Source organism: Bactrocera latifrons, unplaced genomic scaffold (assembly GCF_001853355.1).
Source record: "Bactrocera latifrons isolate USDA-ARS-PBARC rearing strain unplaced genomic scaffold, ASM185335v1 scaffold_34, whole genome shotgun sequence".
Classification (NCBI taxonomy): domain Eukaryota; kingdom Metazoa; phylum Arthropoda; class Insecta; order Diptera; family Tephritidae; genus Bactrocera; species Bactrocera latifrons.
This window is the reverse complement of record NW_017536979.1, coordinates 415192-434544: the sequence shown is the minus strand read 5'-3', so window position 1 is coordinate 434544 and position 19353 is coordinate 415192. Positions and strand designations below refer to the sequence as shown.

The window sequence follows — 19353 nt, the reverse complement described above, 5'->3', positions numbered from 1 at the left end:
GACAAAGCCTTGAAAGACGGTCGGGAGTTTTTTTTTGAAGCGTACTGTAATTAGGCCTCTTTGGACATGCTTGATTTTGCACTGATCTTACATTCATGGAGAGCATTATAACTGCCTATGAGGCATGGGTTTATTAGTTTAAAATGCAAAAAAGGCAAACATTATCGAAATGTAGAAAAAAACAAGTCGAAACAACAAAAMAAMAAAAACMAAAAAAAAAAAACCGTGCCAAAGCCGCCCAACAATTGAAGTTATGCTCATTTTTTATTTTTTTTTATTTTTTTTTTTCGATATTCGTGGAACCATACATCATGCATTTGATCCAGAAGGTCAATAAAGGGTTGTACTTCGACGTTTGGAGGCATTTTCGAGAGAACATCTGTCGAAAACGGAAGGAATTCTGAAAGAGAAATGCATCGAACTACGATTGTGACCGAATTTAAAGCCAAAAACATACTATCGATCAACCACCGTATTCACCAGATATGGCTCAGGGTGATTTTTTCTTGTTCCCCTTACAGACAAATTGATGTTCTGTTTAACCTGTTTGAAGACGATCGATGAGATAAAACAAAAAAAAAAAGCGCTTATGAAAAGAGTTTCGAGGATTGGAAAAATTTTTGGCATAAGTGTTCTCTAGTTTTATTATTTTGAAGGTAGATGAATAATGAAACATTTTGTGTTTTATTTACAATTTCCGGGTACTTTTTTATCATCTGATTTTTCTTTTCAAAAAAGAGCATACATACTCATATTCTTAATCAGGTCTTAAGTTTTTTCACTTTCTGAAGAAGTCTGCCCTGAAGTTGAACTCTTATATAAAATATCCTCCGCGACAATGCTCAAGTCCCGCCTTTCTCAAGTGTGAAAGCAAAATTGTACAGATTAAGCTTATATTAAATCTTACATTTGGGGACTTTTCTTTGCTTAGTGTTGAGAAACATCATTTCAAATTCATAGAATCAACGCTCTTGAACGGAATAATTTTGAAATTCCTAACAATACAAAATCTTTTCTTGCAGCTTAAACCATTAGCCGCTTAACTAAGAAATATTGACAAGCGAATTCCAAGTTGAGGTAAGTGATTTTTAATAAATCTATTCAAACAGAATCGTCTATAATCTATTTAAGCTTGTTAAAAGCAGATTTTGCAGTGTTATATGAAATTTATTAAAAGCTTTTATCACAAATATTATAAATATAAACAATTTTAAGTGAGATATTCATGGCAAGAGCTTGTCAAATCCATTTATGCTGCAGTCGAGTCAGGATAAGTCAACATTTCACTTTTGACAGGCAATCGGCTTTTGTAAAGTTTAATTAAATTTCAGACAACTCAATTTAAAATGCTCACTGCACATGCTGTAAAGAGCTGATAATTGATAACAGCACTAAATACTGCAACAATGCAGTGACTATTTTATATTATGTTTGTTGCACTAAATAACTGAGAATCGCTCGAGAAAATCACACTGGCAATTAAAGTATCACTCGCCCGACGGCTTTAAGGCAACAGCTGCCGCAACATGCAAACACTCGTAGCAGCACGCCGCGCTCCTTGGCCGCCAGCCGAGCCGAGCCGAACGACACCGACTTGTGTCAATTTGCATATTTATTACATCAACATATTGCGCTTTTAGGCGAGCAAGTCTATACAAGTGCAAATTTACACATATGTATGTGTGCATGTGTGTGCAAGTGGGCACACATGAACAACTGGCAGCTACAACAACACCAAGAGACGCTGCAAAAAAGCAATTCATTTAGAAGTTGAATAAATTAATTTACAACAATTTATTGCATATGCATAGGCGCACCACACAAACAGGCTTCTCCACAGAAGAAGAGCAAACAAACGTTTCCGCATTTGTGCCGTGTAGAGAAGCAAGCAAATGAATGCCATAGAATCAACAGCGTTTAGCTCGTTGCACGCTTTGCACAGCGCACATACACACCCACATCCACACACACATGCATGCATATTCACAGGCATAAATGCAGCTTTTAAGGCTGTTAGAGAATGCGTTGAAAGCATTCATTTGAATAGGTGGGCGCATAAACAGCCTCCGCACACACCAACACACTCGGATGCGCACACACACACACACACACGAATACATCAGCGCATGTGTGAGCAGTGAAACCGCTTAGACCGCGTAGCCGAAACGGCAGAGTGCGCTCGACGAAAACTCGTCAGCATTTAATAAGCTGCGCTCGCAGGCCGCCACGACGATTGCATACTTTTAGGCATTAGATGCCGAGATGGATTCCGCAACCAACAACCTGCATGCGCAATATTTATTTATTTATGTGTGTGTGTCTGTGTCGTTGACTGCCTGCGCGGCGCATTAGTATGAATGCGCATTTATATTCTGGAGAAGACTCAACTACCTCAACTAATCTTATCTAAAGCTCTTAATGTTAATTACACTCAAGAGAGTAGTTACATGGCGCTTTTGTATGTTTTGTGCTGTGATTCTTGTGATTCTTCGCATGAAAAGCCGCATATGCGAAATGTATGTGTAGTTAGTGATAATTATGTGAGTACTTAGAAGACTGGAAAAATGTATGCAATAGTAAAAAAAGTAAAAGTCACTCGGAAAATTATTTGTAGCTGCTTGAGCGGCGTTGCTGAATGGGCACGATTTCATACGGAGTCCTTGTGAGGATTAAATTCGTGTATTTTCGTTTTGTAAACAAACAACAAAAAAATTACAAAAAAAAAAAAAAAACACAGAGTCATTTCGATATTATTTAATTCTTAGCTCCTACCGTTGTTATATTATTTCAGAATAATTTTCAGAGAATTTTTTAACCAACGTTCGCCTGTATCTCTTGAAATTTCCGTAATTTTTAAAGACAATCTACAGAATATATCTCCATAAATACTGTATATGCGTTGGTTTGGTAACATTTGTATGTCGTGTTAACAAAACGGATACAAGACAGTGCCCATCACCATGTTTCTACACCAGTTCCTTCATCAAAAAAGCAAACTTCTTGGAAGAGGTTAGGTTAACCTATGCTTTGCTGGATGAAACATAAAGCATTAATAATTTTGTTGAAAATAGGAGAGCCAACTTTACTCCATTAAGAGAATTTCGCATTGACCGAAATAAACAGCATTAACAGGTGGATGCATGAAAACTTCCCAAGCTAAGGTCTCCCTGTTTTTCCCAAATCATCAATCAATCGTTCAGCCAGACTGGAACAACTCATAGGGGAAGATCATTCTATTCGTACGTTCGACCTATTTGCAAAGCATAAAACCTGAAGTCCTTTGCATGGCACTCACATACTCGCCAAATCTTCTAACGTATCAACATCTCACGAATTCACATGTTGAAAATATCATCAAGTTAGCAAAAGTGAAAATCCCACGTACTAGAACTCTGTTGGTAGGTCGCCATGTACAGGAAGCACGTTTGATAGCCACTTCATAACTAGAAACGAGTTGATATGTCGCCGCGAATACGAAGCCCGTATAAACGAAAACGATTTGCAATTAAGCGCAATAAAAAATGAACGAAGCAGGTTCGCGGAAAAATATCGAGCGCTCATTGCAGCAGCCTCCACTGAAAACATAGTTATGCTCGGACCAAACGGCACAATTGTGGCAAAGAAGGAGTTTAAAGGAATACAATGGTTAAACGTTGCAGTTGCCACATGTATGCTGTTGACTTTGCTTTCCTACCGACAGACTTTAGCCACCCATACGCTCAGCAGACTATCGCATGCACTCCGTGGCCAGGATCGCCTGGTGAAGCCGTCATTGGATTTTGCGAAGATCTCCGATATCATTTATTGTGTTAAAAATGATTTGGTTGTACGGAAACGAAGATTAGCTTGCTGATCGTAATGACGTGCTCCGACGTGGCAAGATCGTTGAAAAGCAACCTGAATAAATAAGGAATGAAAATGTTTTATTTGCAGATACTCACATAAAATTAGAATGTTATATATATTTATGTTTGTTATTTGTATACTAAGGTTTTTAGATATTGCAGTAAAATTCTTCGGCAATGAACTTTTCGGTTTCGTATAATAGATTAAAAAAAATGAAATAAAAAACCCTGGAACTAGAATAAAAATATGCTTTTAAGGTAATGATTTCATGGCAATGATCTGCATTTTTTTTTTTTTTTTGTTTTTTTTTTTTTTTTTTTTTTTTTTTTTTTTTTTTTTTTTTTTTTTTTTTTTTTTTTATTTTTTTTTTAATTTTCTGACATTGTTTTTGGCGAGATGGTCCCTGATTGATTTTTACATAGGCAGATACCGGCGTGCTTTTTCGAACCTTTCTACACGAAATATCTAGATATAGGATCGTTCTGCACCAAGCGCCAAAGAGCACCCAGCTAACTGCTTATGCAAATATCAGCGACAAGAGATCATCTCATCAAAGAACGGTCAGTTATTTCTTCGTCGGGTTCAGCGTCTGGACTTCGGCAAGCGTGTTCATGGTTGAGTAGTTTAAATTGAGCCCATACTTAATGACATGGCGTGGACTTTCAGAGGCTCTTATTAAAAAACCCGTTATCAAAAATAACAACTCATACCACTTTGCAGCTGTTTGTGTGGAACGAACGGTCCCCTTTATCTCCAAACTAGCATGAAAATGGTAAATGAACACTTTTATGTCCATTGAAACTAGTCACCAAACAAAATATAAAAAACATATACAGAAGCTAAACAGCTAGAAAAGTAGAGGCAACAGCAAACATATAATAAAAACATATGAAAAATAATAAAATAAAATTCTGTTTAAAAGGATACAAGGGTAAATCAGATAGAATAAATCGCTTCATTAAAGACAGATAAAAAGCCATTTTTTAGGGGACGCATGAATAGTTCTGCTCATGTGTGACCTCATACACGTGCACGCGCGGCATGTTGCAAAGCATTCCAACAGCCACTAAGTAAATAGAGAAATATAAAGCTAGTAAAACGGGTTTCATGAAAACAGAAGCTGATGAAAAGGAATGTGGCACTGTAAACATGACTGCGGCGAACCGAAATGCACAGTGGCTGGAGCAATGAAACTGGCAAAATGGCAGCCGAGCACAAACACCGAAAGGGCCGAGTAAACAAAATATGATTAAATTTTATGTGGTATAATTTTAGGCGGCACAACACAGCAAACGGTACATGGAAGAGGCACAGCAAAGAGAGCGCAAACTGCGGCATTGTGTTTGTGCAGCGTGTGTGACGACGGTTAGCTTTGGTAGGTTTGTGTTATACATATTTGTATATATATTAAGCGAGGCAGGGCATGACAGGGAATATAAAAGGCCACTGCCACTTTTTTAAATTTATTTTTTGTTGCTTTTGTGAGTACAGAAATTCGAATTAAACAAGCCACAACKCATTTTCAAATTTTTACGSCTTTATTTTAAATWTTTAATATTTTATATATAACAGAATATATATCTATATACTTTTATATACATATATATATATATATATAGATATAAAATAATGTCTGCAAAGTATTTTGATGGCAACGCTTGTAATTAATGAAAGCGTCAAATAAAGACACACACTGTCACACACAAATAAGCGGAATTCATATTCCATGCACCTTCACCAACACACAAGCACTCACACACATGCGCTGCACAGACAATATCGAAAAGCAATAAATAATCGGCGACAAATTAATTTTCACGGACATGCAACAAAAAGTAATTTGCTTTCGCGCATTGATCCGTGCAGCGCGCACAGTGTGCGGCATCAGCGTGTGGCATGTGGCAACAACAATTGCGACTGCATTACCGCACACAAAGCAGAAACAGCGGTGCAACAAGCAGCACAATCAGCGAGTGATCACAACGCGCCGTCAAAAAAAAAATCAAAACTTTTTTGGCAGGGCGTGTGTTGCACGTATGCGCTGTACGCTACACAAGCATTATGCAAGCGCCGTGTGTGCATATAATATATTATTTTGAAGTGTGTAAATACGATTTGTAACGTCCCTTCTATACCCGCACATACTTATGCACGTTTTCCGGGACGTTGATGCATGCGTTTATTTACACAACTGCACAATGGAACGTGTATCCGCCAGGTACCCTGCAGGAAATCGAACAGTTGGTGTTATCACACAATTTCAGTAATTCAATGCCGGATTAGAAGGAGCTGCACACACCCAATTTTGGCTATTTGTATGACTTTTTCTCTTATAGTGGGGGAAACATCGAAAGCCGGGGTACGTAACATTAATCCGCTCAATCTAATCTACTCCAAACTCAAAACGCCCTTGCGGAACCTATGTGTAAGTATTACTTCGTAGGAGGCACAGGACATTTAAGTCTCCTCTGTTGTGAGAACTGACGGACGCCTAATCTGTTGAAAAAAGACTGACACATGAGAGTCGTTAAATTCTTTTCTTTACTGGAGTAGATAGTTGTTAAATTAAATCGTAAAATGGTTATTTTAAGTTTTTCCCTAGTATTTGAAAATTCAGTTCAGAGCCTTATGTATATACTCTGTACACCCCGGACAATATGGTCTGAAGTCATGAGGATATTTGTGAGGGTATATCTAAAGCAGCCATGTCCACTAAGAATTTGGTTCAAATGAAAATCCATGTCGTCAGTCTATCCACGAGTGGATGTCCGGTATAAGTCGGTGTATCCAGCGCATTTTGGATGAGGAATTTGACCGCTCCTGCCATATTTTAGTGCTCTTGTTCCTCTTCTCTGTCTTTGTCGATACTGTTTTAGGCGCTGATATAATCGCTCGAACTCCCTAAATGCCAATTGTCGGCATGCTGTCTAATACTTCAGCAGCATCCATTGATATAGTCCGGAAAGCACTTATTACTCGAATTGCAAAAAGCCTATGCACTGCAGTTATTTGTTAGCTTACGCTCCATTGCCTGTCAATATGCTGGTGCTGTATACAGTATTACGGAAGTCATTGCTTTCGCTATTAAGAATCGCCACAGCTTCCAGTGGTCATCATTCTCGATAGACCGATTTAATTTTGTTATCTTTACCGGAAAAATACTACAGGTGTTCCTTAAGTTTTAATTTGGAATCCAAAATTACTCCCACATACTTCAGTAAGTGTGAAGTAATCTTGTACTCCCCCATGGTGTGCTCTATTCTTTTCTCCACTTTCCTTGTGCTTGTGAGCGAACTTCAGTTTTTTGCTCCGCCAGTTCCAGACTCACAGAAGAGAACCAATTGCGTAGACAATTTAAGCACTAAGTGCATTTATTTCTTAGGTCTACTAACTGTTTAGCCGCTGCTACCATCATGAGATCGTCCGGAAGTGCTATTAGTTTAATGTCTGTTGGCTGCTGTCTTCTTAGTGCCAAGTCATGCATGAGCTTCCACTCGAGATAGCCTTCTGTTTTTTAAAATAACTCATTTTAAGGTAATGTTTATGATATAGATATTCAGAGGCACGTATTTCACGTGTGTCTTTTTTGCCCCGTTGAAAGCATTCTTGACATCCAGGGTAATCGGCGCGCAGTACTCTTTTGTGGCATCTTTCACCTTTTGTCCCTTACTGCACATTTCGCAGTATCGACGACTTCTAGTAGTGCCTCTGTAGTAGATTTCCTTTTTTATGAAGCCGTATTGTCTCTTTGATAATCCCCCGGCTTTCTGGACTTCTAACTCCAAGCGTTTCTTGTTATATTTTAGTACCCATGCTGTCGAAGGTTCTGCAGGTGGTTTCTTTGGTTTTATACAATCATTGTACATTTTAAAGAACAGTTGAGGTTTTGAGGTGAGCTTGTAGCTGATTTCCGTTTTTCCCACATTTCAAACCCTAAATGGGTTAAGACAGATAGTCCAAGTATATGTGAAAGTTGCCTCAAAGTTCCAGGAAGATCGTCGACGACGTCGTGCTAAACTTATCTACTCAAACACAGTGAAAGATTTTCCCACAAGGCGTTCCCATATAAATATGTATACAACACTGCATAGGGGAGTCTCGAACCAATGACAATCCGGACCAGCTCTTTAATCTGCAACGCACACACAATAAACAAAACGGCTATTGTAGCAATGAGTTGAAGCGTTAAAGGAAACATGCTTGTTTGTCGGAGAACATGTCCTACACACACGAGTGTGCCTTGTGCGGCACAGGCTATTGTGTTGTTGCCTTTGTAAACAAGCATTGGTAATGCGTTAAGCAAGCGAGCAGGATGCGTACGAAATACTCCACGGAAATTTAATTTTAAACACACACACACGCACATTTATGTCATTTTCAACAAAGAAAATTGGAAATTGAAAGAAGACACGGCACACAAAGCCGCAGAGAAGCGCTTAAATGCTGAAGACCAAAATGCCATTAAATTATAGCATGACGAAATTTGATTGAGGAAACGGTTCACAGGATTATAACACGGTAGCTGATTATATTTAATGTTACTCTATATACGGTATATAAAATGGGTTCTCTAATGCAATTTATGCCAAAATAATGACAGAGGGAGGAATTATTTCATCAGCATGTTTGATGGGATTTTTCAAAATCCACCTCAAAACACATTTTCAATATTTTAAAATTGAATTTATTCGATTTATTTAATTTTTAAATTTTGAAATTTCGAACAGGTGGTAACCCTTTTCCAAAGTAGACACAGTTTGATGCGTCTATTTGATTATTTATCCTCATAACTTGAACTGTAAATCATTAATTATACATTTTTCAATGTAAAATGTCAAACAGGTGGCAACTCTCTTAAAAATGCTCAACTGTATGCTTTTTTCAAATTAATTTTGTATTATATTTGGTTGAAGCAATTTATCCTTACCTTATAACGTTTACTGAATTAAAATTTATAATTAGGTGGCAGCCCAAAGCATTTTTTTTTTTAATTTATAAGGTGTTAAAAATATGCAGTTCGTTATATTTATTTTAAAATATAATTGGTTCTATTTATGTGACCATATAAAAATAATTTTCCAACAGGTGGCAACTATCTTTCAAATCATATAAAGTTTGATGATGACGTTTAACTATTTACTCATATAGTTTGAACTGTAAATGAATAATTAGGAATTTTGTAATGTAAAATTTAAAATAAGTGGCAACTCTCTAAAAATGCACTCAACTGTAAGCCTTTTCAAACCCATTTAATACTATATTTGGATGCGTTAAAGCAATTTACCGTTACCTTACAATATTTATTGAAATACATTTTTTAATTAAGTGGCAACCCACGCAAACATGTTTTAAATTTTGAGCTACGTCGAACACATGCAGTTTAGTACCCACGTTATCGGTTTTTTTTTTTTTGTTGTCTCTTCCACAAAAATCAAATAAAATTGTCCAATATTTATTTTTCAATCACGCAAATCCTTGTATTGCATAGTTGAAACTCTTTCAGCAATTTAATTACTTTTTCGAAATATTATTATTATATTATTAAAAAATGTCCGTCTTCACACTTACCGAGGGAAATTTAATTTCAACTTCGGCGTGAATTTATTGCCTTCCATCACATTGACAAGTGGCGGCGACAGCAAACGCCTAAAGCCTCAAGTGGCCACACTACTGCAAGTCGGCTCGTAAACGGTGCTTCCTCCTCACCAAATAATGCCACTTCACTTGAGTGTGCTACAAAATGAAGGCCCGTAAGGTCAATAACATCATTTCCTGTAGCGCCAACAAACTACAACAACAATAGCAACACGACTCATGCCCAACGAAATCAAGTAATTGCACCTCTTTAACAAGCTTAAAGAAGAGAGCGTCCAACACAAACACACACACACATAGACAAGCAACAGACGTCCACAGCACAAGGATATGGGCAGAGCGAAAGCGCGAGGAGCGGATCAGGCGCAGACCAGACAGACGATGACAATAAAAACAACACAAAAATTTAACAACAAAGGCAGTGACGAGTTGACGGCAAGCGCATGAGGAGCAAGTAAAGTACAAAGTACAACAAATAATTTGAAGACTCTTTTAGACACTGGACATTTCGCTATTGAGCAAGAGCTGGGCCCACTAACATATTTACGATTAATAAGTAACGGCATAGAGCACCGTTACTTGGCGAGGCAATGACTTTGGAAATTTCTGTTTATAGAAAGTTTTCTTCCTTTTTTCTTAACCGCCGCTGCCCTCCCGTTGCAGCAGCGCGTGGAGCATAATTTATTTCACCACTTTGTAACGGCGCAATCAATTTTGAAATGGCGAAACTGGCTATTTAGTAAGGGATGTTATAAGCAATAAATTGAGTTACTGCAAAGCGAGAACGTTTCTGGGCGAATTTACATCGGCTTTTAGGCATAAACGTCTGCGATTTGCAGTTACAAAGTTATTGCGGGAAGAACTTCTAAACCGGGGTTCAAATGTTTTTATTTCGTCGAAGGAAAGGGGTCAGACGCAGTCTGCGAGTATGGCGAAAATCAGAATAAAATGAATTTTGACGAGAAATCAATTTCAGCTACTCAACAGCAGCATTACAATAATACAAATTTACATAAAAAATTAATTTGATAGGAACTATTTATTTTGAGGAAATGGTGGAATGGTTAAAATTTCTGGTATTACAGTCAACTATGGTGAGAAATTACTACTTTTTATCATGTAGAGTACTTTATACAAACCCTTAAGAGAACTTGATTAAAAAGTCATGTACAATTATTTCAATCAAATAGGTCCTTTTGAGTTTGTTGATATATAGTATTTATATCATGAGGTTTACTAATATTAAGTTACCAAACCCGCGTCAGAAGAAATTACTTCACATCACCAGTACGATACTCAGCCATGCCCACCCTTCGTAATATATGTGTGCATATTTTGACAGCATACAACAAAAAAATTTAGCGCTAAACTGCCACTAAGCTATGAATGCTGACCCACATCACCATCACCACGTGCCATGGCGTATGAGTAACGTGGAGGAAAAAATTCCCCATACCAATTTCCTGTGCACAGTTTTGAAAGAATTAATTCCAAAAAATTCATTGTGCAATAAATCTCGCAAGCTCTTGCGGCGCCCGCATAATAACGGTACCGTAAATTGGCGCACCTAATCCTCAAATTGCGGAAAGCAATTGGCTCAATGCTCCCACCAGCATGGACAGGCGGCGAGTGGTTTGCCAGCAGCTGTGCTGCCAAACGGCTGTTTGAAACTTATTTAAAATTCATTAAATTACCCGCCGAAACTCACACGCACACACACAGACATTCACGTGCAGCAAGCGCTGGTGCTCAGCAAAGCGCCAAAGAATAACAATTGGCGCGCGGGCGCAAGCACTTCAGCAGCGAAATGAAAACCAACGAACGCAAACAAAATGAGTCCAACGCACATTTTTGGCGTGTAAAATAAATAAACCGCACACACACACATACATTAATTGTTGCTGTGTAGTGCCTGTGTAAGTGGAATATGTACTTTACAGCGCGCTGCTTGTGGGTAAAAGTGGATTGTGGAATTGAAAATAATGCCGAAAGTGGCTTTAGCACAAAAGAAATGTAACTGTAAAAAATAGCTTTTAATCTGAGCGTTTCATTTACAATGGCAAACTGTAGTGAATGTGCAAAAATGTTTATTATTTCAGGAAATCGCTTTAAAACGCGCATTGAGTAAATGGGTTTTCATTTGCCGTAAATGTTTGCGAAAAATGTGTGCTAGAGGAAAATTTGTGAGAGATAATACGCTTAATATGTTGTTCGATTATTTTCTGCGGCCAGTAAATTTTTGCTCAGCATATAAAACTTTTCAAGGATGGATCGAAATTAAAAGGAAGAATAGCAGGTAGAGGCTTCAGCTGGGGTTTTCTATCAATTCTAGTGTATGACTACCAGAACGTTGTAGCGTCTTTTAAGCGGAGGTGGCTGCCATCAAGTTTGCGATAGATAACGTCACCTAAAATACAAAATAACGCAACATCACTCTTCATAAGTTTGAGGGCGAAGGAAAAGCGATGTAATAGAAACCACTCATATTGGAAAAAAATTGAGGTTCGATTACAAAATGGTAATATATTGGCTATATACTGGTTATATTTGACAACGGAAGCTGAAAACTTAATGCTACATATAAGCAATCAAAAATTCAATTTTGATATATTTGATAATACGTTGTTTTGCATTTTAAGTGACGAGATACTGCTTTGAAGTGCTGTCTCCTTCAAAGAAGTGTGCTTTCATTTTAATATCCGAGCGTCTATAATGGTTTTGCGCTCACTGATTGTGCGCTTAAAGAAAGTGCATCAGCAATTAGCAAGAACTTCAAGTATATCACTTATTTGGGTACCGTCTCACAGCGGAACCGCCGGAAGCTGCAAAGCCAAGTTAGCGAAATTTCTGCTCCACAACCAGAATATGTGAAACTGCGAAATTATTCTAGCCCAAAGTGAACCATAAGCGGTCCTCCGAACTGTTTTCACTTAGAAAAACCAATCTTGCAGCAATTGTAAGTATTCTGGCTGGACACTGTGCAACAGGCAAACACGGCGTACAACTAAATATTATGTCGAATGCTCTTTGCCAAGGCCGCACCACATCTTTCCACTTTTTTTTTGATCGTAGCAAAGTGGCTGGGATGCATATTACCTGCCTTAATATATTTATGGTACGCTAAAACTCTTATTCGATCGATGAGGGGATGATAAGGAGTTTTTGAGTAACGCAATGGGCGAATATTGGTTCCAGTGGGTTTCAATCATCCAACGTTTTGTCGTTTGATAGGAAAATCACAATTTTATGATTCAAAATACACTTTAATTTTATAATCTATAGATCCCATCCCTGAAGTGAGAATCCGGGATGTTTACAAAATACGCTTCAACAGCCGTTATGACCTCTTCATTCATTCATCAAAATCACTTGCCACGCATAAGTTTTTTGAGTTCTGGAAACAAATGGAAGTCGCTGGTGGAAAAATCTGGTGAATACGGTGGATGCTCCAACAACAACTCGAACTTTAATTCATGGATTCTATCCATTGTTAAAATGCTCTTGTGACACGATGCATTGTCCTGATGGAAAAGAAATTTTTTCTTCTACAAACCGGATCTTTTTTCACGAATTTTCTTCTTCAACTGGTTCAAGGGATTTCAATAATATTCAGAATTAAATGCTTTACCAGTTTCCAAGTAGTCCATAAACAAATTCGTCTCACATGCGAAAAAACTGATGCCATTATATTATTAACCCATTTCCGAATACGAACTTGTTTCGAAGCCGAACAACCAGATTCACACCACTCTGTAGTCTCTTATTTTGATTCAGGATCACGGCGATAAACTCAAGTCTCATCCATAGTGATGAATCGACGCACAAAATCTACTTTATCTTTCATGAAACGCTAAAAATGTTGTTGAAAAGGTCACCTTTGAATGTGTTTTTATTCCATTGTGCACCCAGCTTTCTAAAACCCAAAATTTCACTTAAAATATGGCTCGCACAGCCTAATGAAATTTGTAGAGCCTCTACTAAATCTCTCTCAGTCAATCGACGTTCTTCCAAGACCAATCCTACATTTTGGCTATAATTTCAGGTGTGGACGCACTTTTTGGACCTCCTTTACGTGGATCGTCTTCAAGGCTTCTACGACCACGTTTAAATTCAGCTATCCATCTTTCTACTGTTCTAATTGTAGGTGAGCACTGTTTACACACTTTTATCTTTCGTTCGTGAATTTCTTTTGGCGCTACATCTTCCAAAAATAAGAACAAAGAATAAGAACACAGTTCGCTAGTCAATTTTTCTAATGTAAAAAAAAAAACGAGTGGCTTGTAAACAAGGAATGAATTGACAGATTGAAATGAAACTTGACATACGTTCATATGAGGTGAGAGTGCTAGTAGCAATGCCCCCTCTTATCGAACGACACTACTTATTGAAAAGCTTGGCTCAAAGAGGCAGCTAATTTCGAAACTATGTGTAAACTTTGGGAAAAATCACAACTCTTATAACTAATACCTTAATTCAAACAAAAAAAATGTTATTGTCGGTGTTATACAACTACTTTCATCAGATTCCTTCATCCTAATGATCCACTTCAAAGCTTTAATTTCTACACAAAAGTACTTGTATTACCAGCAAACGCTGTTAATTATGCCGCAAACCCCACACATCTACAACATTTTACAATAAACGAAATTAAGCTATCAAAAGTAAAACACGCGCTCGAGCGGAGGCAAACAGTAAAAAAAAAGAAAAACGCCTCAATCACCTCCATTTAATGCTACTTGCCACTGCACAAACCAAAAAAAAAATCATTAAAGGCCAGTAATTGGGTTACGCGCAAATTGCGCAGCATAAACTTTACAAGAAATTTTTATTTATAACGGTCCGCATTTCTTCCAGCTTTTTCGGATTAAAATTGCATTAACTGTGCGACGGATTTCAATATTTTTTTTCTTTTTTTTTTCGGGAACACCACTCATAATCGCAGCAAGCATAATGCCCTCGACATCCCTAAATAAAAACAAATTTTAATATCATAAAAGCTCGTAATGTTGCTGGCGCCTTGCCCGCTTTGGTGGAGGGGCGCGGCGTTTCTATGCGCAAAGATTTCGCTTTTCGAAGCTGATACGGCTGTGTCCCAGCTTGTTGTTTTTGTATTTGTACGCAATATTAAAAATATTTATTGCTGCAACACAAAACGCGACGCGAAGGCTACGAAATTGGAATGTTTTGCCATAGAAGCGGAGAACAAAGATTGAGCGGCAGAAGGCAGGAACCTGTAATGAGGCGTAACTCGCGAAGCAAAAGCAATAAAAATATTTTTTATTGTTTAAGTTGTTGTGGTATTTTACTGGAGAGCAGTTGAAATATTTATTTAATATTGAAATTTCAACCTAAAACGAATACAATAAATATGAAAGTCTTAATATAAATATATAAGAGCACAATATTAGCTATACTAAAGTGATATAAAATAAGTAACTTTTAAATTTAATGAATTGCTACACATTAACGAAAAATCCTCATACCTCACTATACCCTATTTAAGGTTCTGATCCCATCCGTCCGAGAAAGCGTAACAGGCTCTCACTTATTATCAACAGCACTTACTTACCGCACTTCAGCCCCATTTTTATCCCACTTTTCGCCCCATTCAGCAGGCACTTTGGCTCTTATTTCTTTTCATCGCTCACAAAGCTACTTTATTTCGCTTGTTTTGCGGGTGTTCTTGCTCCATTTCATCGTCGAAAGCGGTGCCGTTGTCGCTGGCATTATTGCCACTTCAAAAGCCAATGTTGCCATGCTTTTTAACAGCATTTATGCCCGCACGGCTTCGCCGTTTAAAAGAAAACACGTTTTCCAAAAAAGAAACAAAAACACGAAATAATTTTAATGAGAATAAAATTAGGTCGCTTATCACTTTCAGAGGTAAATGAGACAAAATTGGAAAACAGCGCGGAGGATAGAAATTAAAATTTAGTGGGGTAATATAATTAAAAAGAAATGTATACTTAATGCCGAATAAGATTGTTGAGATTATGAATAGATTAGGAAAAATTATCTTTGAAACTTAAATATTTGAACAAGAGTGAAATTCTCTCCTAAATTACCTAAGTTAAAGTAGAAGATGGAGAGAGCGAAAACTAATAATCGAAAATCGCATTATTTTCTTTTTTCAAAATATTCTCCCATAAGATCTGTACAAACGTGCATCTCTAATTACTTTCCATCTACCTATTTACGGAAGGACTATATAGAGGTTGACTCATCAAACCGATGCTTTGAGTGCTCAAAAATAAAGTTGTTGCAGTAATGTGTGATTGTGAGAGATCCGTCTTCGGTGGTTGGTGTTCTTGATTTATTAAAAGAAAACTGACAAACAACTGTCAGTGTAACTCTCGAAATTGTCTGCTTTCCATTGTTCTACTGATATGTTTGCGACCTGCTCAGTTTTTACAAAACAAAAAAAAAAACAACCATTTGCTTGAAAGTGCTTCGTGCGCGAACTACTTTTCTCGAATTCGATTCATCTTGAAAAGCCCCAACAGTCGAGGGCAGTTAACTCTCGTGCTCATGCGCGTAAATTCACGATTCATCACGATGTTGAAGACCAATCGACATTAAACTTCTTTTGGGCGATGGACAAATTGCTTTCAGACGTCCTTCACGAAATTCGTCTTGAGAAAATATACGACCTAGATTGAATTCATTCCTTCGATAACCACAGGTACTTTATGGAGCACTGTGTCTGAGTAAATCCACATTTTTGGTCTAGATGAAAATTTCAAATTACTATAAACAAGGCAAATAGCGACCTGAGTATACAATCAAAAACGTGAAAATTTACGATAAAGCTATCAGCGTGCAACACAAGAGTTGCCAAATCTCGAAATATAAAAGACAGTTTATTTTAATACCACAGAATATTTTAGAGATGATTATAAACCGCTTTCACCAATGTTTGGTGCCCGCGAAAATCATGTGGAGCTCAAAAGTTAATTTCATTGAATCGAATTCCATCTGATCAAGGGTACAGTTATGAACTTATGAACACCTACAAATGGCGCTAAGTAAAGATTTCAATTTTACGCACATTTGGAGATTTTTTTATTCTACACGCAGATATACCAAAACTCAACTACCTGTGTTTTCAAAGTTCGAAAAGAGTTTTGCCAGATAAGAAGAAGACAATCGAAACAGAATTTTTTTTAACATTACTAAAATTATAAAGGGATAAAATATTGCAAGCTCTTAGTTGTATAAAATTATAGCAAAATGCAGAAATGTAGAAAAACTTGCGTACGTCGGAACCAAAACCTACGACCGATACATATTCAAACGTCACCTTGTTGCTGTGCCTAGCTGCAACAATGTATGCCACTTTTGTTGCAAATGTTTGGCTACATTGCAAATTTTACTGTCGCCATGGGTTACCGTTGTGGCAGCGTTTTAATTTTGTTTCATTAAACTTTCAACTTTTCAAACTTAAGAGGGGCGACCCCCACCAAACTTTGTCATGCGCCGTTACTCCGCGCTGACATTGCCGGTACAGTTAGCGCAATAAAACCGAATGGGCACAGCAAATTTTCCGAACAGCACTTAACGAATATGTTTGAATTTGTGTGTACATAGGTATATATGAATTTATGGCTTTATAAAACTTGGCTCGAACATAGAGTTTTCGAGTTTTCATTGCCACTTTGGCATGAGCACACTATTGCCTTGAACTGATTTTGCAGGGAATTTTAAAATTATGTGGGAGATTTGGTTTGAGCGCTTTTATTATAATCTTAAAAAATGCTGAAAAATCTGTGAAAAATGTATAACTCTCAATCCGCGTGCAAACCGCTTCTATTTTAAAGTTTTAATTTTGTAAAGTGAAGCTTCGACGTGATGGATTCATTTGGTTTCCGAAAGTACAGCAAGTGGTCGGATAAAATCGGATCGATTCCGGTGACATAGAACCGGACTCACATTAAAATAATCCTTCTTTTCACCCACCCTAATGTGTGTATACAAGTATATTTATAAATGATTCCTATCAAATGCGGTTCTAAAGCTTTCCAGCGATTTGAAATTTTAGCTGTATTTTTCACAAAACAGATATAACTCGATGCACTCGGGTTAGTTTAAAGTTAAAAAAACAAGTCATAGCAGCCTAATAGCGAGAAGAGTAGTCGGGTCATTGTTTCCGACACACTACCCTATCTCATACGCTAAGCCACGAAACGTAGATGCTTACTTTTGTTGGTCACTGAAGACGAGGTGTCTATTGACGCACTCAGAGAAGTCGTTGATACTGCGAAATGTGCTATAAGTGGTGAAAGATGGAAAGATGGCACAAAAAAATATTGCGCGCTAATTTCCCTGAATGTGAAGAGTGTGTTTCTGCTGGAGACTTTTAATAAAAAAAGCAATGAGTTCAGTGATAATATGCAAGACCAATAAATGCACTCCATGGGCTTTCTAAAATCCGAGTAATAAGTGACTTCCGAACGATATCAAGCGATGCTGCTGAAGTTCTAGCCGACTAGAAGTATACCAGCTATCAGTGCAGAGAGACAATGGACCCACAGACTGATCAGACTGGACTCCGTGGATGGACAGCCGACATGAGGACCTGAATTTCTAACTAACCCAAATACTGAGTGGCCATGGATGTTTTAGAAATATATCCAAATTAATCATGATGTTAGTCCGTATTGTCTGACGTGTACAGAATGCTTAGAAGATTCTGAACACGTATTTTTTTCTACACTTGGTGGTTTTGTAAAGGTGGAAAATTGGAAAAGACATATATTAAGTGCCAGTCCTCTGATAAATGAAAAGCTGTCAGCGAAGCGTCAGCTCTAATTATGACACTACTAAAAAGCTTACAACAGACTAGGAGTCAGTCCGTCCATACAATAGAGAAGACTTAAATGTCCTTTTCTCTCCCGTGAAGTAGTACCTAATCCTGTGGTTCCGTGGGAGAGACATGTGTTGGAATTAGGTTTCGCCCTAGTATTTTAAAACATAGAAGACAAACCAGTTTTCCGCGTAGCCACATTTTGGAGTGGGCTAGTGATATTTCTGTAAGCATAAGCGTTGAGTTTGTTTCTACAAATATTAAGCTCAAAAATAACCAATAAACTTGAATTTATACCTTCAACTGACATATGGTGTGCATGGACTACTGCGATTAAGTCAAATAATTAAAAAATAAAAATCCCAGGTAAATTCTACAAAAGTTAAAATTTTTTCTCTTTCATTTCATGTTTATTCTAATTTCCACTTTGGCAACTCATTACAAATAACTTAAGAAGAACTTAAAGAAGAACTTAAAATCCCTTGCCACATCACGTTTTACAATTGCTTCGCTAGTAGTACCGTTAAAAACCTACAACTTCCTCTTCTTGGTTAATGCCGAATAGTTATATATCGCATATAATTCCCGTTACATAACGTACCAGCTACCGTCGAAAGCTGGATTGTATCTATTGGAGTTTCTCTTTCTTTGTAATCTTCAGCTTCTTCTTCCGCGACGCGTTGTCACTTCCAGCGGCCTCTGAAGTTGCATGTTGTCTTGCCGTTGTGGCGCTCGACTAACACTTGTTCGTACAACATTCGCCACCGCCGATGTGAACAATACTTCTCGCTGTTTTTGTTGTAGCAGCTTGTTAGCGCTAAAGAGTGGTGGAAGAACAAGCTGTAAATAGTGAACTTTTGCAACTTCTTTAAGTTGACGACAAATTGCTGGAAGCCCGTGCAAGCATTAACGGTTTTCTTTAAGCTTTTAATGTGGCAAAAAAAATTAAAGCAGAAGTGAATAATGACGCAAGGTTGGAATTGTAAATATTTCTGTAGTTATAGGTAAATGGAAAGTTGGACAACAACTAGTTCCAAGAATATGGCTGCCACAATTTCCAAATGATTTAATTTTTTTTTTTTTTTTTTTTTTTTTTTTTTTTTTTTTTT

At 37.4% G+C, this 19353-nt stretch overlaps 1 protein-coding gene across 4 annotated transcripts in view; it reads left to right on the top strand.

Annotated features, from left to right (window-relative positions):
* The window catches only part of LOC108971377 (loricrin), a 72069-nt gene that overhangs the window by 23540 nt on the left and 29176 nt on the right, over positions 1-19353 (top strand). For 2 of the 4 annotated variants that reach the window (XM_018937388.1, XM_018937386.1), the window contains one exon: positions 1023-1077. The exons of the other annotated variants lie outside the window; for them this stretch is intronic. The gene's annotated coding sequence lies outside the window, so the exon portion shown is untranslated. The remainder of the gene's footprint in view (positions 1-1022; positions 1078-19353) is intronic. 4 annotated transcript variants of the gene reach the window in all.